Here is a 21,289-nt window from a genome sequence, read left to right as displayed (position 1 = left end):
AATAAAAGCCACTATTTGTTACTTTTTATATATTTTAATCAGTTATATTGAGGTTCCAAGTAAGATGTCTGAAATCTACCAAAAATGAAAGTGACCACACTGGACAACGACTGTCTAGTCCTAGACGGCAGAAGTAGCTTCTGGTCACCATCTGCGCCCAGCACAGAGCCTGTCCCAGGGGAGTCCACAGTAACCATCCTAGGAGTGAAGGGAGCCAGGCCTAGGCACCTTGACCTCTGTGAAAAGTGACATGAATAGAAAGACATAGGGTTTACAGCAATCCCTGTCGCACTTCTCAAAATGTTTAATAAAGTAGAGCAGTACCATCTGTCCTCAGTCAGACAGAAAGAACTCCTCATAAACAAACAAGGCTGCCCCTTATAAATGTATTTCTTCCTCAAGAATTATCAGCCAGGATGGGCTTCCTGCAGGGCAGCTCCCAGGATCTGAGAGGGACTAACAGTTGTGTCAGGAGAGCTCTTCCCCTAACAGTAAGCTACTTTAATCACATTATATTTGTTTAAAGAAAAATACGCTGAGACTCACTGAACTCAATTATATAAAAACTCCCCACAAATCTTAGAACTGCAGCCTTTTCTTCCTTTTCCCCAAATTCTCACTCAAACCCAAACAAATCAACCGTGCATAAGTACTATAGTTTAGGGATATAAAAGCAAAAAGATGTAACCGCACACTCACCTGGGTTACCCTCAGGGACTGCCCTGGGCAGAGTCAGTCACTTCCATCTCTGAGTTCCCACTGCCCGGGTCATACTACTGTGATGCATTTTTCATATTGTAGGTGCTTGTTTGGTTAGTCCTGTCTTCCCCATTAGCTTGTAAGTTCCTCCAGGGCAAGAGCAGGGTGGAAATGTTCAATAATTACCTGTGGTTTTAGGCAGTTTCCTGTGTTGCCTCATTTAACTTCATCAATTCAAGCACCCTGAGAGGTCAGCACTACCCATAACCATTCTCAAGTTTAAGCTTGTTAATTTAAGGAGCTGGAGCAAGATAAAAGGCAGAGTGGAGAATGCACCCATGCCTAATCCACTGCAAGGCCCCACCTCTGTCCACACACCCAAGGCCTTATTTTACTTCCTGTTATTCCCAGTACCCAGCTCAGAGCTTGCCCAAGTTCATAGGGGATTTGGCAGGGAGTTACAATGCTTCATATCAGATTTTCTATGAGAAGTAAGTAGGTGGATAGGGAGGAGGTAGGTGTTGAGGTAGGAAAATTTGATAGTGGAAAAGGTTACAGAAGCTGCCACTGAGAAGGGAATCATAGAAAGAGGGGTTGGTGTCCTTGCTGTTGGAAATTCAAGTTAAGAAACCCCAGTCTGAGTGGTTGTGTGCTTTTCAGTAACAGCACTCCACAGCCTGTGTGTAGGCATTGCCATGGAGACAAGGATTGTGTTGGGAGATGTGACCAACGGGCAGGGGCTAGGGGAAGTAATGACACATGTAAGATGATGGTTGAAGTGGTGGAGCCTGAGGTCTAACCCTTGGCACAGAAGTAAATGAAGGCAGAAAGAGCGAGAGCGAGAGAGTGCGAGAGCGAGAGCAAGAGAGAGAGAGAGAGAGAGAGAGAGAAAGTGAGAAAGTTCTAAAGATGATTAGTGCAGTGAGTTTAGGAACTCCTGAAGCTTTAAGAAATAAATGATAGAGCTGTACGAAGGGGCTATCTTAATTCAGGGTTTAAAGACTGAGTTGCGGGAATGAAGTTGCCTGTGGTCAAGGGAATGTGAAGCTGAAGAAGCAGCGAAGGTGAGGGCACTGGAATTGAGTAGTTTGAGGAACTGAAAAGTCAGGCTCTTACATGCATCGTCTGGGTGCACACTGAAGTCAGTCTGGGCGATGTCATGGTGATGTCAGGACCAATGATGTTAGGACCTCGAGGGAGAGAGGTTGCTGTAAACCAGGTGGCACACTGCAGTGGATGAGGAGGCTGACCAGAAGTTTGTTCAGAACAAGAGGGACAGAGGTAAATTGCCTAGGTACCTAAAAACAAGAGGAGCAGATGTTTTACAAGAAATTGGCATTGGAGAGTAAGATGACACTGAATTTAAGGTCTAAAGTAGACAGTGCCATACGGAAGGCTCAGCAGATAGGGAATGTCTTGTAAGAGGTGATGAGGGTTTGAACTAAGGAGACGTGATTAGTAGAGAAGAAGAGGACAGAACAAGCCTGAGATCATTCAGAGAGAGGGTTTGTGCCTGATTGGATATGAGGGGAAGTAAAGAGGGTAGTGGATGTTAACTGGAAAGAAAGTGCTGGTATCTCCTGAGAGCAGGAAAGGGGGAAGAGCAGGTTGGAATTGGTGTATCCTTCATGGGTTGGTCAGGAAAAGAGAGCTACTGCAAACACTGCAGGAAGGCGGCACTTCCTAGAACTCACATGAATCTGGCAGGACTAAGTGAGGGTCTGGAAGTGGGGGGTGGTAAGATGAGAGAGGCACGCACAAGTCAACCTGAAGCTCAGGGCACATGGACCACAATTGGCTGGAAATTTCAAGAATTCATGTGCTTGCGGAGATGTTTATGGAAGTCTGCCTCTGGAAACAGCTGCTTCTGCTTCTGTGCGAGTATCACCTCTGTGGGCCTGAAGCCCAGGACCCCGTGATGGGCTTGGTGCCACTGATTGTTCATATGGTCCAGTGGGAAGAAGAACTGCACATGGAGTAGGTGGAGAGCAGGGATAAACTGGTCCCCCAGGTCCCTCTTATTTGTTCATCACCTTGTCTGATCATCACAAACATCTCAGAGTGGCACCTTCAGCTCTGGACAATTAGATACATGTGTCTGGAACTTAGGAAAGAAATTGCCACTGGAAGAATATATATTGTGAATCAGCAGTAACTTGATTCAAGATGAATAATAAAAGGAAGAGAAAGAGAAAGCTGAGGATAGGGCAAAAGAAACTGAATATCTAGAAAGGCGAGAGGTATAGCACATCAGGAACTAAGGAGAGGGCTTCGAGGAGGAGCCACGTTCAGAGCCACGCTCAGAGAGGTGTAGTGAGGTAAGGCTCAGGCAGGGTCCTAGAGAAGTAATCAGCCAGGTCACACTTCTGCCTGGAGCTGACTTCTCTGGTTCTGGGTATGGGTCCTCAGCACATGCCTTCCATAATTCAGCATGCAGCATAACCTTCCTAAGAGAAGACAGCAATATGAGATATTTGCGTTGACCCACTGAACTTCACTGTAAATTTGTGTTTCTGATAAAAGGCATTTGAGACATAACTGATCTAGTCCTTACTAGTAAGTAAGTCAGTCCATTGCTGTTTGCTATGCTAAATTTACATGAAAAAAGGCACTCATCTCATAAATACTGAGTTTCTTGCACCCAGAAACTCACTTATCGGGCTTACACTTGATATAGACAAACAGAACATCTCTACAAATTGTTGTGCCTTTTTATTTCTAATCCTTGTACCTCTGCGTTCTGAATTCTAATTAAATTAAATTAAATACACATACATAGCCACATATACATATATCTATATATACACATATACACACATATAAATATAGAGAATATGGTATCTCATATCCATCGTATTTCTCTGCTTCACTATGCCGTTAAGATCATTCGCTTCTAAAATAAAAAAAGCACTAAGTATCTATTTGAGTGGGTTTCATAGGCTTTGAAAATATCTCATTTAGGGTATATTTTAAAATGCACTCAATCATGTAATTGCATCCACAAATTACCTCCTTTCCTGCTTGATTCGAAGTCGAACTTTTGTGTTGCTATGTGTGTTCTTTCATAATTAAAAAAAAATCACATTCAAGCTCTGCAATTCAGTTTATCTAGTTTAAAAATCTTATAAATAGAAAAGACCTTAAAATAAGCATGAAGTTTATGGTGCTATGAACTGCTATTTTGGGCTTTATTTAAAGAAATGATAGATACGTGTGCCTTGTCCTCTAGAATAGGGTTTCTTAGTCTAGAACTACAGCCTTTGAAATATTATGGGAGAATTTATATCTTCACAAATGGAGTCATTTCCTTCATGAACACAGCATGCCTCTTCATTTATTCATATATCCCCATGTATGCTTTATCTCCTAGATAGCAGTGGACAATTTCTCTGTAAAGGTCATGTTTATCTTTTATTAGATATGTTCCCAAGTATCATTTACTTCTAGTTCTTATTGTGAAAAGAAACCTTTAAAAACACACATTTGGTTATTATTGGGTGACAGAAATACTATTTTTTTTTTTATGAGTTGTCTTTCCCCCGGAAACTCACTTCCTGGTTCTTAAATTCTGTGTAGACAAACACATCTGCATATGATTGTTCTCTTTGTGATCCTTGTACTTCCCAGTTGCCCACCTTGCTGTCCCTATTTTACTGAATTGAGTAGTGTCCTTTCAAATTGTTCTACTTTCTGTCTCTAAATATACCTTCGACATTGACATATCTGATGGTTATTGGTCATGTACTTTATTGTTCTTGTCTGAGCTCTGTGCAGATCTCACGTAGTTTTAGCTTGTGGAAACATTCTCATTGGAAGTTTCTGAGTTATTTCTCCTCTGGATTTGTGGTTCACATGTTCTGGACACGTTTTTACAAATGAAGTAACACTGCTAACATTCCCAGATTTATTTATGCAGGAAGCTCAGGTAGTCAGGGCCTTGACTACTGCCTCCCTGAGGATTGTTTGTTTGTTGAAATAAAAATAGCCTCTAAGGCCTTTATCCAGTTTGCTAACTCTGACAGACCACAAGATTTTAGTTTCACTCACAACTGAAAATTTTCCCTCTAACTTTCCGGTTTTAGCAAAACATCTTAATTTTGAGTTTGGCTTACTACTTTGAGTTTAAAATGTATTTCATTAGCATGTTGTGTGTGTGTGTGTGTGTGTGTGTGTGTGTGCACGCACACATGTACTTTTGAAGAAAGATTCTCATCAGATATGTTTCTTTCAGAAAAGAAAGTGATCTAGTGCAAGGGAAAAAAGGTCCAATGTCAGTAACACAGGTACTTTCTCCTTGGGTAGAGGTGGGGCAGGAAAAGAAAAAGATCAGGATATTTAAAGACTTGATGCATAATTTATGTGCAGGGCTATTTTTGCAGGCTGTAGTAATAGCAAAGGAGATCAGAAAGCATCAGCAAAAATCAAATGAAAGTGGAGCTTTGATTAATCTCAAAATAAGCCCTTAAGAAAGAAGCCCTGTGAATTCCATAGTTCCTCCCTCAACGCTTATGGAAAGGTGTGGCTATTTAAGAGCCTCACAGAATTGGGAGGAAAAAATGAGGCAAAACCCATTTCCTCTCCAGATGAGGTCATTGTAAATGTCAGCATTCTCTCCAGCATCAGTAATATATCATGTGGAATTAGAGCATCTTGAAAGAGAAATCTGGAATGCTTTGTTCCCAGAGCTACATTTTGACCATTGCTATACATTTATTATCTACAGTGTCATATGTAATTAATTGGCAATTGGTAAAAAAAAAAAACTCCAACAAGATTGAAAAAATAGTCAACAATTTTTGTCCCTTTTTATGCAGTAAATGAGTTACAACTGGGCTTCCGAGCAACAAATACATGTGGAATGCCTGATGTGTGCCAGGCACTGCTTTAAGCTCTGAGCATTCAGCAGTGAGCAAAGTTTCTGCTCTCTGGAGCTCATATTTTAGCCATGGAGGACAGATAGATGCTAACCAAGTAGGCAACACTAAGAAGAACATATTTCTAGGAAGTAGTAAGGTCTATGACAACATTAAAATTAGATAACTAGATAGAGAGTGCCTAGATGAGGAAAGTGAGTTAGGCAGAGAAGACTGATGAGAGGAAGGGATGTTTGACCTGAGTGCTGTGTTATGAGAAGAAGGGAGGTAGGAAGTAGGAAGACTTCTATGCAGAAGACCTTCAGACCAGGATAAAGCAGCATGTCCTAGGCACTGAGAGCAGACCCATGCAGCTGGTGCAAGTGGGAGGAAGGAGCAGACAGGAGAAAATACGGTCAAGGGGACACGTATACACTCATCGAAGATTTTAAGAGTAAAGCATGGAGTTTATAAAATAATTCAGGGTTGAACAATTAAAAGACTTTATATATTATTCCTTTAAATAGTAGCATTCCTGACCCAACTAGAGGGGAGGATTATATTTAATTGTACCTACTCGATAATAATTTCTTGTTTGATTTTCTAAATCACCTTTATTTTCCTGGATATGGTAGGAGGCTCAATGAGGTCAAAGGATGCATATGGTCATAAAGCCAGGGCTGTGTTGAACAACTCTGGCAGGTGTCAGTGCCCTCAGAGAGAGTGGCTATGGCAAAGGGAACAGCTCCCCCTGCACCCAGCTCATGGATGGTGGAGACATTCCACTCGCAGGAATGCATAGCCCTTTTGCGTTTTGTAAAGGGAGGTATATTTACCTTCTGTGTAGGAAGGCAGGAATACACCAGCAATCCCCATGACACTTGTAAGAGCCTCACATTTCCAGTGTGAATTGTCCTTACAACAGGAATTTCAAAAAATGGAAAATATGAACAATAGTAGTTGTCCAAATTAGAAATGCAGCCAGTGTTGGGCTAAGAATAAAGAAGATACATCTTTTTAAAAATTCTCTCATAAAAAAATACACATTTGTGTTAGCTGAGATCACCCACAATGCTGGAGAACAAGAACAGTGTTAGAAAGCAATTCGACAATCCATTTCAATAGTTATAAAAATATTCAGTCCTTTGACCTAAGAATTTTTCTCTTGGGAACCTAAAAAAATTTTTAAAAACTGTAAGAATTTACATATACATAAGTATATCGCTTATGACACTATTTATAATGCATGAAAATAAAACAAAATTGAATATCACCAAACAAAGGTATCATACTCTTGATGAATTATTGTGCTGACATTTAAATTAATCTTTATGAAGATGCTATAGCTTTATGAAAAATTATCTAGAGTAACACTTAAATGAATAAAATATAATAGAAAAAATACGCTAAGCTTAATAGCACTCAACAAATTGTATCAGCACATTTAGAAGGACCAAAAATGAATAAGAAAATTTTAAAACTGGCAGCCTGTACCTATATTGCCATTTCAAGAATTTTCTTTCCATACTTTCTTTGCCTTCTATTTTATTTAATACATAAATAGAACAATTCTAGCAAATAGTTTGGAGACCTGCTGCATCTTGGATATTGGAAATGGTGTCCTCCTATACCAGCCCTGCCTTCTGTCTACTGCTCATCCTTGCTCTGAGCTGTGGGGAAGGAGGAGAGCAGACGGCTGACAAGGGAATCAGGGGCCTTCTGCATGGTCTGCTCTTCCTCTAAATCATGGATGGGCTGGTGGCTGAAAAACTTCTGCTCCTTCTGACGGGTGACCCCATCCATGTCCAGGGAAACGTTCCTCCTTGAAGTATTCGTGGGAGATGCTGTCATGACAAAGGGTTGCACATGGCCTGAAGTGGAAAACCTTTCATTTCTAGCATTTAGAGAAATAAAACTCAGTGCCAGAATTGTCAGGGAAGAGTCAGTGAGCCAGCTGAAAGGCCATGGGAGAGGTTTGTTTCTCTAGCATAGAGGCACCCAAGATAATTGTACTTCCTCTTTTTTATCTAGTTCATAGTTATCAGCCCCAGTGGAGTGAACCATAAAAAACATGTAATCCCTGAAGTTCCAAATGCCTCACTCGCAATCGTTAGCACAGTTAGCTTCCTAATGAATTTCCGGTTGAAATATCCATGGAGACACATATACACACACAAATAAAGCATTGCAATGGCATCGATAATGAAGGATATCATTCAGCAATGGGCTACTCGTAAAAGTTTCTTAAAGGAATCGAGAAACGTTGGAAATTCCTAAACATCTCTAAATGAGCAAAATGTCAAGGCAAAGAAAAGGAGAAAGGGTTTTTATCTCAGTCCCTGGTTTATCCTCATGTTAGAAACTCAGGAACGTGTGAGCAGATGTTCTGATTGAACATCCTCCAGCTCCCCAGGCGGCATTTGGTCCTTCCCCACACTCCTCCCTGCCCGGCAGTACCACTCTCTTTTATAATCCGGAGATGAGGACTCTCAGGAATGCAGTGCAGCCGAAGGTGAAAAGAAAGAGGGGACTGACTAGTGCCTTCTGGGGTAGGAAGTAAGCAAGCAGCAGCTCGGGGAAGGGAGTAGTGGGGTGGGGAGGGTGACAGAAGCCCATTGGAAATAGTGTGGCAAAGGGATGTCGTAACTTCCCATACTGCTTCTTGCATATGATTTTAAACGTTATGTCAAAATAAATCAACTTTCTAATAATAGCCAGAGGCCAAGTAAGAGAAGACGTGGCCCAGTAGAACTGTCCTAGATATGGGTCAACGAGATGTTGCATATTTGTCAGGACTCGTGCACAGGACTTGCCCTTAGTTCCTTGTGTGAGACTGGGATTCTGACAACACCAGGAAGATGGTGTTAGGAACCGGAAGCACATGCACCCTGTGTGTTGGAAAATACAGGGCCAGCTTAGCATTCTCTTCATTCAATCTAAGGACACAGAAATACTGTCAACACGAGGCTTAGGGAGAGATTCTCTTACATAACAGAAGGGACTGTGTTCCGTAGATATGCAGAGGAATAGTGAACCTGTGAAAATTGTTTACTAAAAGTCTCAAAAGAAAAATGTGGATAGTATTTACTCTTTGTCCTCAATAATATATGAGAAAACCTGGTTTATGAGATTAGAGATAAGGAGGGGAAAGCTACAAATAAAAGTTTAAGAATCAGAATAACCCCTACTTCATGTCAGCATGACTGGAAAAGAGATTACAGTGGAACAATGCCTTTAATATATTGAGAAAAAGTGATTTCCCACATAGAATCCTACATCCAGTCATAAAGGCATTTTTACACATGCAGAGTCTCAGAAAATGATCTTCCCATACACTATTTTTTGGGAGATGACTAAGAAAACTCTGAGCAGAGGAGAACTGTAAAAACCTATTTTTCCGGAGGCCTTGCGTGGCTGGAGTTAGGGAGTGGTGTCTTCTCTTGCCTCTGGCTCTGTCTACCATTTTTTACCTTTGAAGTTTATATTCATTAGATGCAACATGCCACCACCCCTTTCATTGCACTATTTCCTGCACTTTAGCTTTCTGAGAATTTCAATCTCTGAAGAGAGGAGGCAGGAAAACAGTTTCATCTCTTTGAAAAGCAGCAGCTCCTTTGGCTCAGCAATTTCTTGCTGAGAGAAGCATCTCAGACTTTGCACCAGTATGTAGACAAAGATGTGTGAAGGTCGTCACTGCAGCATTGGTTGAGCTGGTGAAGAACTGGAAACCCGGTGGCCATCTCTAAGTGGCTGCTCACACAAGTCCACCTAATGGAATTCCATGTAACAATGAAGAATGAATGAGGTGAATTTATAGAAATGATATAGCAAAATGTCCACTCTTTATCAACCAGTGAGAAACAAGAGTTGCAGAGCAAGTGAATCCTACACACCAGAACACTTCCATTGGCCCTGCCCTGTTCTAAGGTCCTGGGTGCTGACCTGTTCAGAGGCTTCAAACTGCATTCTTGCTCTTTGGTTCTGAGCGGGGCTCAGAGGAGACTGGAGGAAAGGATCTTGGACAGAGTTTTATTTCCCTGGCTCCCTTCCAATAAGCCGACTGAGTCTGGTTATTTGGCACCGTGGGGCAGCTCTGTGTACTCTCTTTGTCTTTAGTCCAGGACCACCCCCTCAGTCCTAGGGAGATGATGGCACCACTGTTAAAAGCCCCAGAGTGCCACTTTCTCCCTGAGTTTGTACTGGTACAACTTTATATCTAATTCCACTGTCTAAACTCTTCTCACTTTATTTTAGTTTGGGGGTGCTGTCTGCTTCATGCTCTGACCCAAACTGGTGCATGTAATGCAATCTCATTTTTACAACAGCGATTTCCATATGTGGTCAGTTGTCTAGAAAGATAAAACCAAACTGTAAATAGTGGTCAACTCTAGAAAGTGGATTTGGGAGAATGAAAAGAAGGAATTATAACTTTCCCATTATCTAGTCCTATTTTTTGATGATCATATATCATATTACATAAAACATAAATTTATTTTAATAAGCTACTAATTTAAGTAGCAAAAAAAAAAAGAAAAAAGAAAAGGGATTCATAAAACAAAAATCAAAAGTAAAATCTGCACTTAAATTTCTAATCAATAGACCTGGGATTTCTTAACCAGAATCTAGTTTTTGAGGAAGATGTTGTTTATCCTAGCTTAGTTCATGTCAGCTCATTTATATAGAGAGAGTAGTGGGCTCCTGATTTCTTCATTAAACTATGTGTTTCAAAGCATTTATTAATATCTCAGGATATAATGGAGGTAACTTTCAAATTTTTGTAATTACAAAAATTTATTCAAAATTCCCCAGTGAGGCTCGATGAATGGGACTCTAGTATCTCATGATTTAAGTTTTACTACTTATATTACATATCAGCTTCTTGAAGATTTCAGTCACTAATCTTTGTATTTCAGTTTCTGAATTTTTTTTTAGCATATTCCATTACAGCATGATATCTGAGATTTTAAAGTTATTTTTATGCTGCACTGGTACTTAAATGGTGGGTTTCAGTCCTCCACATGGAAATTTTATTTTGTGTCAGAACTTTGGAATTGGAGGTTTTGCCACATCAAAATATAGCACTTCCTTTGGGAGTTGGGGCCATTATAATAAAGCCAAGTGAGAGACAAGTTCAAGTTATTTTCCAGAAAAACCAAAGTATGCAAGAATGTTTTTTAACTTTCAGAATTTTACTCCCATGAAATCGACATATGTGACAAATTAGACCTTTTAATTAGTAGATTTTCCATCGAGGACAAATTTAACTGATAAAAAATCCATGAAACACTTTTGAGATAATTTATTTCAAATTTTGTCCACCTCTATATTTGCTAAGACCAGCATACATTCATTCCTCTTGGTGGAGCAGGATGGAAGAGCATAGTATCCCATAGAGGCATCAGTTTGGGTCCCAAAAAGCAATATTCAGGTTCACAAGAACAAAAAACAACATTTTAAGAACATGTGTCATTCATTCCTTGGTAATTCAACAAGCATGTACAAAATTTTGACCCAGGAAATATCAAGACAAAGACAAGGGCCTATCCTTCAGAAGCTCAAAATCTAATTAAAGTAACAAGGCACATCTAGAGGAGCAGGGCATCTAGGCCGGAGGAATGCAGAGCCCTCTTTGAAGGAAAACAAAATATTTCAGAACCTTCAGGTGGATTTAAAATGGTTTCATTATGTTACTTGCTTAAGTATAAATATTTAAAGTTTTATATACTCCTTAAAATTATGTCTTCATTTATATGAACCAAATTAAATTTGCAAATTAAATAAAAATAAAACTGCAAATTAAAATACATACATGAAATTAACATTAATTCAAAGTGACAGGAAGCATGGTTTTGTGGAAACCATATCGTTGTACACAGAATGAACTTGGGCCACATTGCTGTGGTCGATTTTCCTTTTTTTCAGGTCAGGATTCTTTTATTCTGTGGCCGAGTGATGACTCAGTTCTCAGGTGCTGTGGAACTTTCACCCCCAGTTTGTCATCTTACTCTTTACCTTCACATGGGTGAATGCATCTGTTAAGAATAAAGACTGCCTCTACTCTTGCTTTGAGTGATCACAATTAAGATAGTGCTCAAACATCGACTTAGAAATTGAGGACAGATAGATCAAAGGTGATCCAGGTACAAAATACTTAATATTTAGAAATGCTTATTAAACATCAGTTAAAGTAGCATTCAGATATTTAGGGACTGAATATATATCCAAAGTCCTTTTCAAAAATCCATTGATCTCTATTTAGGAAATTCTCAGTTTTAGAATATAAATTAAACAAAATATTATATTATACCAATAAAATAACTAGTGAGAAAAATATGAGAAAAGTCAGTGTGATTAGGAAAGTAAAAATATTCTGGATGAACTCTTGGAAATATATATTTTTAGAATTTTGATTAGTATTTTATTGACTTTATAGCTCAAATTGGAGAGAATTAACATTTTTTAAAAGTGAAATTTCCATCTTCGAACGTGTCATATTCCCCCATTTATTTGTATTTGATGTTATCAACTATGTTTTACGATTTTCAGTGTAGAGGATTTACATAATTCTCATTAGATTTGCCTCTAGATATTTGATGTTTTGTGGTACTTTCAGTTGTGTCTCTCATTTCAGTTCAGTTCTTTTTGTTTTAGTTTTTCTTTTTTCTTGCTCTTTTAATCTAGCTAGTATCTTCAGTTAAATGTTGAATAGAAATGACAAAAAAATATTTACATTGTTTCTAATCTTAGATGAAAAGTATTCACTATTTCTCCATTAAATATAGTTCTAGGTTTTTGGTAGATTTCTTTAATAAAATTAAATATGTTCCTTCTATTCTTTGATTGTTGAGAGTTTTTGTCAAAAAGGATGTTGAATTTTACCAATATTTTCTGCATGTGTTGGGACAATCATATGTGCTTTTAAAATTTTATTATTATGGTGAATTACATTGAATGGTTTACAAATGGTAAACCAAAATTGGAATTATTTGACAAACCTCATTCATTTAGGATATATATGTATACACATAGACACACATACACATCATATATCATATATATCCATGTATAGTCTCATTAGATCTTTTGTATCTATGATAATAAGGGGTATTAGCCTATAATTTTTTTCTTATATTTCCTTGTCAAATTTGTATCGGTATCATGCTGAACTCATAAAGTGTATTTGAAAGCGTTCACAGTTTCTTTGAAAATAGTTCACTATATTCTTTGGAAGAATTTATATAAGATAAGATTTATACTATTTCTTATATGTTTGTAGTGATTCATCTGTGAATCCATCTCTCCAGATATGTTTTCTTTATTGGATATCTTTAAATTATAGAATTAATTTATTTAATATATGTATGTATCTTGGAAATGTTTTAAGAAGATTTTAATCATTAAATACTTCTTTACCTTTATTGTCAAAGAAGGCTCTCAGTGGTTTTAAGGATGAAAAGTTCTTTTTTTGTACATTCTTTGCCAGAAATATCGCAGTTTCCCCATGAATTATATTTGTTCTAAAATACTTCACTGAAAACACGATTCTATTCATAAATGGAAGCTTGTTGTGCTCCTCAGAGCTGAATTCCAGTTTGCAAGGTTTCAATTTTTCTAATTCCTCACTTATAGAATTTAGGTTGCTGTTTGCATTAAGCCACAGCAGGTCCTTGAGGCCATGGGTTAAAACTCATTAAGGTTCTGGAACGAAATGCTTAGCTTCTTGTTTTCTAATTGCCAATTTAAACTTCTTTATTGCTAGTTACCTGGAGCCCACATTTTATTTCCAAAATAGTCTTTTGAGTCACCTGTTTTCGAAACACCAGGACATCCTTGAGTAAGAAATGCTGTCACAAAAAGAACCAGTGAGTATAATCTAACAAATGATTTGTGCAGCCTAACATAAAAAATTTGCTGTGCTTAATTGTGCTTACTTGAAAAAATTATGGCAACTGGCTGATATAAACTTCAGTGCATTAAAGAATGAACATGGAGCTGAATCCATGTATATATTCATATACTGGTATCTAGATATATATATATATAAAATGTATAATATATATTTATATGTTATATTTAATTACATAATACATAATACATTAATACATAATACATTAATATATTATAATATTTAATAATTATATATTTGCATGCATATATTTATATGCATAAATCTATATATTAAAAAATGCTGATACCGACATCAAGTAAATCTGCAATAAGTTGAGAAAATTAACTCTTGACAGGATTTATGCTAATTGGTGATTTGGATTCTGCACATCCACTTCTATGTCGTAACTTATTCACTTTTTCAGGTAAAACAGGACAGAAACGAGAAGCAACATTTAAGTGCAATGAACAGAGCAAGATATATTATAAAAATATTCAGTGAAAAATTGAAGCAGAATAGAAAATCATACCGCACATGAAGATTCTAAATGATCAGTTACCTCCATTAATATTAACACAGAAAAAAATGTAAAATTCATACTACACCATTGTGGGTTGCGCATGAAAAACTGTGCATGGGAAATTTCTGTGACCTACTCTGCCCTCACACCTGGCCTCCTGTTTACCTGTCTAAGCTCACATTTTATCACTTTCCCCCTCTGCTCTCACACCCCAGTCACAGTGAGTCTCCTGCAGTTACTCCAATGCCGTCTGCTCTCTTTCACTCATGAGCCTTTACAAATACCATTTCTTCTGCCTGAAGTGTTCTCTAGTTTTCACTCCTTCGTGTGGCTTAATTTGAGTTTAGATTAAAAGTAACTTCTACTCTGGGTCTTTGCTCACCTCCTTGCTCTTTACTCACCCGCCCTCAATACACTCGAATCGAGGTGTTTCTCCTATTATGTTGGCCCACAGCACTCTAGTTGTACTCTTATCATAGCGTCTAATCACTGGCTCATACATGTATGTTTCCCAGTCTGTAACCCTCCGCCCCACCATTTGTAAAATTCATATGAGAAGGAGAGAGATCACTGCCTACCTCCTCAACTATCAGCCTGAGCTTGGCACACTTTCAGGGGTCAGTGACCGTTTCTTGAATGATGAACGAGTCAATATGTGGATGCCAACACTCTATTCTCTATTTTCTTGTTCACTTTTTCTAACATTTGATGTTGGAGGGACCGATACACTATATTTCAATGTTAGCAAGTCTGATTGATTGCCCTTATAGCTCCCTTTGTTTTTAGGACAAAGGCACATTGTGTCTTAGGTTCTAGTGTCTTCTTTGGATACCATATTTCTATCTCAGTGCTGACAGTTCATGCCAGATTGGCATCTTTGTGTGGCCCTGAGACTCTGGTCCCTTGGGCAGGTCAGACCAATAGGACTTAAGTCAGATGGGACATAGGTAGTGGACACACTACTTCCATGTGGAATACGTCCTTTCTGGAGCCTCTGGACCACTCTAGCCCCAACATGCTGGTGTTTTCTAGAAGTACTGTGTAGACCTGCAGCAGTATATGCAATATTTGGAAATGTTCAAAACAGATGGATTTTGAACAGAATCCTCCGTTTTAAGAGAATAAAAAACTAATATGGGAAAAAAGTTCAACGAGAAGTCTAACGATTTGCTGAGTAACAAAAAAATAGAAATACATGCAAATAAATTAGATAAATATTTCCTTTTTACAGAAATAGGATCATAGTATTAGTGATAACTTTAAATTTCACTTATATCATAGAAATCCCTATAGGTCAATACATTCATTTTTTTAAAGAGCTGCACAGAATTCTTTTGCATGACTGTATTGTTATTTTTAAGCCATTTTGTTATTAATATATATTTGAGTTATTTTTGAGTTTTAAATTTTTTAACAGAAAAAATACAATGAAGATCCTTGTCTTTATCTCAATGTATTATTTTTACTATTCCAATACTGCAGATCCTTAAAAATGGGTTTGCTGGTAATAAGAAATGAACACTTGTATTTTAATATGTAGTAGTGAATTGCATAACATTACATTTCCATAAAGTGTAAGATCTCATGGTTCTCACATCACCACTAGCGCTGGCTTTTAATAACTCTGTTAGATAGTTGACAATTTGATTTGTGAAAATGCAATCTTGTTATTTAAATTTTCATGATATTGATTGTTGAGGTTAAATATCTTTGTATATAATGGTTGGCTATTTGAATTTCTTTTTCAGTGGATTGCCAGTTCATGATTTTCATTGATTTCCTATTGTGTTGCCTCGATCTTAACTGATTTTTGGGAGTTCTTAGTTATATTAATTCTACATCTATGTTGACAGTATTTTCTCCCATTTATAGTTTTTATTATATAGTAGTTAAAATTTAGTTTGTAGTCAAATTTGTCACTTCTTCCTTCTTCCTGAAACTACTAAGATTTGTTTCTTGCCTTGGAAATCTCTCTCATTCCCAAACTAAAACTAAAACTAAACCTAAAACTAAAACAGGGTGGCGGTGGGTAGGGGTATTGGGAGAGAGAAAAAGAAGCAGAGGGAGAAAAAGAAGGGGAAGGAGAAGAGAAAAATAAAGTAGGATACTTCTTTTTTTTTTCTTCTAATAGTTGTATATTTAAAATTTATGTGTGTCTTTAGTTGATTTTTTTTTTTGATGTATTCTGTGAGTTAAGGAGCTAAACAGGTATTCCCACTAGATAGGCAATGAATTACCCAAACACATTTTATTGACTAATCTCTTCATTCTTTCCCCACTGGTTTTAAATCCCATCTTATCGTATGTTACTGTTTGTTTAAGTTTTTACCAATTTGGGTGAAATTCATTATCATAATATCATTGTCACTTTGATTTGTCTTACATTAAATACTAGTGATGATAAAATTAGTGGGTTTAACATTTTGAATTATGCACGATTCTTGGTAGATTTAAATGGAGTGGCAACGAGGTTTGAGGCTTCTAAAATATTGCTAGAATGTATTTACCTAAATTAATTTAGGGATATTTACATTAAAATTTGAAAGTAAAAATTGAAATTTTACACTGTGGGCTGTGTGACTGCAGAACTCATTTTTAACCATTCTATTATGCAATTTTTAAGGTAGCATTCTTATTGTAATTATTTTATTGTATATCATTATATATTTATCTTATATATCAGAAATAGAGTGTTTCATGAAATAACCTGTTGCTTTTAAATTTTTTCCTATATTTCTAATTTTGCTTTATATATTTTAATGGTATGCAATTGAGTGCATAAAACTTGATGACATTTATGTCCATCTTAAAGATTTATAACTTTTTCATTATAAGATCATTCTTTTTCCCATTTAATCATTTTTGCTTTGTTACATTTTATTCATAAATACACTGTTACCTGTTTAAAGATATTTATTTTCTCCTGGTATGTATTTCTGATCTCTCTACTCTTCTAAATTATAGGTGATAGTTATTGATTCCTCATTTGAAAATCTTTTGTCTTAAAATATCTTTAGTTTTTTTATTATCTACTTTTATGATTTTTGTTTTTAATGTTTCTTGCATTCTCTCTGCTTGTACTTGCTCAGTTTTTCTAGGTCTGTTTTCCACAATTATCTGGAAATTTTACATGATAATTTTTCCTTTAAAAATGTAGTACTTAGTGATATTCTTAATGCAAGTGACTCTGATGTATAAAACAAACACAGACATCCTCGTACCTTATTCCTAAGGTTTCTCTTTTCAGGAGTAACTTTGGGAATAGTTTCATGTGTTTGTCCAGCCCCTTTTCTGTACTACACTGATATTTATAAACAATCTCTATTTTTTCCTTGTAAGCAGTATTATATCTATTTTTCAGAGGCATACTCGTTTAATTACAAGTACGATGGGAAAATATTTCCATATTAATTAATTATTTATCTCATTCTTTTTAATTGAAACAAATAATTGTATGGATAGTCTATTATTAATTTAAACATTCCCTTTTTGATAGCATTAAAATCATTTTCATTTTTTTAATGATATACAATTCTACAATAAACAACTTTGATTATATAACTTCGTGCACATGTGATAGCCAGGGCGGGCTTCATGGATGTGAGATCTATGTGGTCATGTAGGACCAAACATTCAAGAGCGGTCCCTTTTTGGTTTAATGTCATTGTCTTGAAATTCTTAATCATTTTTGAACAAGGGTCTTGTATTTTCCCTTAGCGCTGGGCCCTGCAATTTCGGTAGCCAGTCACGTGGTAGTCTTTCACAAGATTGGAAAAAAATTCTAGGTCATGGTGTCTATACACATTACATTTTGATATGTCCTGTCCAATTGCCTTCTTTCCTTGTACTACTCACCAACAGAATGTGAGATGACTAATTTCTCTTCACTTTCCTATGTTCAAATTAATTTCTTACCAATATAATTTACAAAAAAATGTCATTGGTAGTTAGCATTTCATTCTTCATTAATATTTCACTGATATTTAGTTCGTTTTCCCTAAATAGTAGTGAAATTGAGATTCGTTTATTTTATTTTTAATTTTTAAATTTTTTTGATTAAAAATCATTGAGGTGACATTGATTAATAAAATCAAATAAGTTTCAAGTGTGCTGTGTGTTTACCACCCAAAGTTAGATTTCATTCTGTCACCACCAAATACTTGACCGCTTTCACTTTTAGTGAACATGCACTGTTAACACAGTTGGATAAATTGTTTTTGATCTCCAGTGTCTTACTCTTTTTTCCACATCTACAATATTTTTCACTTTAATGATAGGAAACATTTTCTACTTCAGGAACTTGAAATTCCAGCCAACTATGTATAGCCCTGTGGGATGTGGTGATAGAGCCAGGATATGTGGGCAAATAGAAAGATATTGGATATCAAGATGGTGGGATCAGACCTGCTTTTGTGTCTGTGTTCATTGTAATCTCGGATAAATTCCTTTATCTTTTTTAGTCTCAGCTTCCTCATCCGTCAAACAGGAAAATTTGTAATCCAGACTTCATGGGGCTGCTGTGAGGATTAAATGAAATAAATTATATATGATGATAGTTCTTCTTTGAGAAACATAGGCTTAGGCAACCTTTCTCTCCTCCCAGCTCTTAAAATGGCTAAAATTTTTACCACTATTTGTAAAAGTATGGTGGAAAGCAAATATACATTCATCTTAAAAATAAATGCAATTGGTGACACAATTTCATTTTTACCTAAGGAGATATTTATAGACTCTAGAAAGTGTTCATATATCACCTAGATAAAGATTATAACATACATCTTTTTTTTTTTAGAAGGGCTGAACGGGGTCCAAAAACCTGCATTTTTTTTAAGCACATCAGGTAATTTTAATACAGGTGGTTTATGTACCACACTTGAGAAATGCAGTCCTAGGGAGCCAAATTTAAGCTAACATTTTCTGATGCTGTTTAATTACAGGGAAATAATAAAACAAATAATTACTTTAAAGCTGTTCTAGTTTGCCTCTTTAGGTAAATCAACATATCTTCCTGCTTCTCCTTACTACTTGTCTTCCTCTCCAACCTTACAATATATACTCTTTAAGATATTCTAGATCTTACACCTTTGCACCTTTACTCATTTCCCTGAATGTCGCATTCTCCATTTCTGCTTCAGATAAGCTACTACTCATGCTTTAATGCCCTACTCAAAAACGCTGTCCCCTCTGGGGGCATTTACTGCCACAGTTAGGCAGAATCCAGTACTTTTCTCTTTGTGTCTTTACAGCACGCAGCACTTGTTCTATGAATTAGAATCTTTGTTTACATTTCTGTATGTCTCAGAATTAAGTTGTAGCTCCCTTGGGGCCAGAGTATTTCTAGCATCTGATGCAGAAGATTCCCATGCTGTGCATTCTTTATCTGTGTTGATTGACAGTGATCATTGCTTTATTTTCCATTTACACATTAAGACTTAACCTGGAATTTCCTCCCTGTGCTTTAGCTACTTCTCTTCTACTCAAAGTTTAAATGCTACTAAGCTTATTCTCACTACATAGACTTTGCTCCTGGTGTTCCTTTTGCCAGGAAAGTTGTACCTGTAGATCTTTATGTGATTTATTTCCTTACCTTATTTAATTCAGTCTCTGCTCAAATTGCCCTTCTACAGAAGGACCTTTCCTGACCATCCATTCCAAAGCAGTCACTCTCTTACCTTGGCCTGATTGATTTTTCTTATAGTACCCCTCATCATCTGAAATTTTCTTATGTATATACGTACTGCTCTACTATCTGACTTAGACATAGTATTGCCATTAGCTAGGTGTAGAAAGGCCAATGACTTATCCATTTTTTTAATCTTGGCATAAAACAAAGACCTGACACAGATAGGGGATCATTGCATTTTGTTGAATCAGCAATGTTTGCTCTTTTATGGATACAAAGCCAAGGAGCGATCAAGTCTCCAGAATAGTTGTACTAGACAATATTGGTACCCAGCCAAGCATCCCTTAACCACAACCCTCCAACTTCCACAGATAAAGACTTACAGCCGCCTCTTCTCTGAAGACTAGGAGTACCTTAAACAGATGATGTATCTCTTCTCCTGAGGCTGACCATAGCCAATGTCTAACTGACATGGATATGCGAAATGCTGGCACCCTTATCTCTACGCAGAGATACCTCTGCAGTGCGATTTATGTTCCACAGCCTCCTGCAGAGCAGGTCAATTTTATAGTTTCCTGAGACCACATCTGTACTTATTTCCTTTCCTTTCCTTCTTCCTTCCTTTTTCTTACAGATTTCTTTTAAAAGTTCTTCCTCTATAAATCATTAACATTTGAATCTCTCTCAGACTCTGCTTCTGGAGAGCCCAACTTAAAACAATGGTGTTCCTGGGTGGAATGTAAGACCAAGAATTTGTCTTTTTTTATAAGGGAGTTGGAGAGTAGAGAGCTAGCCAGAGATATGTGAGGAAGGGCATCAATTGGTGAAACAATCATAGATTTAAGATTAGATATTATTTATGTCCCGTTGGCCAAACTCCCTAACATGAAATAAAGCAAATCTGATTCACGCAGTTATAACTTTGGCCTCAAATTCAGTTGCCAGACCGATAGGCTATTTCCTGATTTCCTATTTGCTAAAGACCTCAAGAAAACATTAACTTATTAGTTTGTTTGATAATCAATACATTTCTGATACTGAGGTAGGTGATGGGGTTTCAAAAGTGAATAAGAGTGACAATCTAGAGGCCCAGCCCTGATAGATTATTGCGCCATCAGTAGTATTTACTCCACCACTCTGCTTCTGACATTGTGGCAATGAGATTAGGCTCTGGGGCCAGACAGCTTGGCTCAGGCACTTCCCAGCAGTGTGGCTCTAGACATGCATTGAACTTCTTGATCCTCAGCCTCTCTGAGGATCAAGAAGTTCAATGCATGTCTAGAGTCACACTAATCTGGGCTAATCTGGGAATTCCATTGCTCATCCTGGAATTTAATATGTTCTGACCAGGTGTAAACAATTAGCGATAGCTTAAAAAGAATATTCGTTTCTAAAAAAAATGTGATTTATCTGTTAGTATAGTAACCTCTTCTAATTCTGAACACATTGAAAAATCCACATTTGATCAGGGGACAGAACACCTGGGAGTTCTTTGAAGTATAACATGAAATATCAGCTGGTTCAGTTTAATGAAACCAAATATATAAATTTACTCAAAGCAGACACCGTTGTACATTCATTATAGTATTGATTATGGTATCAGCTGTCAACATTTAAAGAAAATTTATAACAGAAAAGTAATTAAGATTAGAAATAATTATTGTTTCTTCTGTAAATTTGAAAAAAAAAACCTAAAAAACAACAAG

General features: G+C 36.8%; 1 long non-coding RNA gene across 4 annotated transcripts in view; it reads left to right on the top strand.

Moving 5' to 3' along the window:
• LOC118601671 overlaps positions 1-21,289 on the top strand; it is a 224,105-nt gene that overhangs the window by 15,618 nt on the left and 187,198 nt on the right. For all 4 annotated transcript variants that reach the window (XR_004950497.1, XR_004950495.1, XR_004950496.1 and 1 more), the window contains exon 2: positions 13,312-13,414. This is a non-coding gene — a long non-coding RNA (uncharacterized LOC118601671). The remainder of the gene's footprint in view (positions 1-13,311; positions 13,415-21,289) is intronic.

The sequence above is a fragment of the Rousettus aegyptiacus genome, unplaced genomic scaffold (genome assembly GCF_014176215.1).
Source record: "Rousettus aegyptiacus isolate mRouAeg1 unplaced genomic scaffold, mRouAeg1.p scaffold_m13_p_4, whole genome shotgun sequence".
Lineage (NCBI taxonomy): Eukaryota > Metazoa > Chordata > Mammalia > Chiroptera > Pteropodidae > Rousettus > Rousettus aegyptiacus.
Note: the sequence above shows the minus strand (reverse complement) of the source record. Positions and strands in the feature narration are given on the sequence as shown.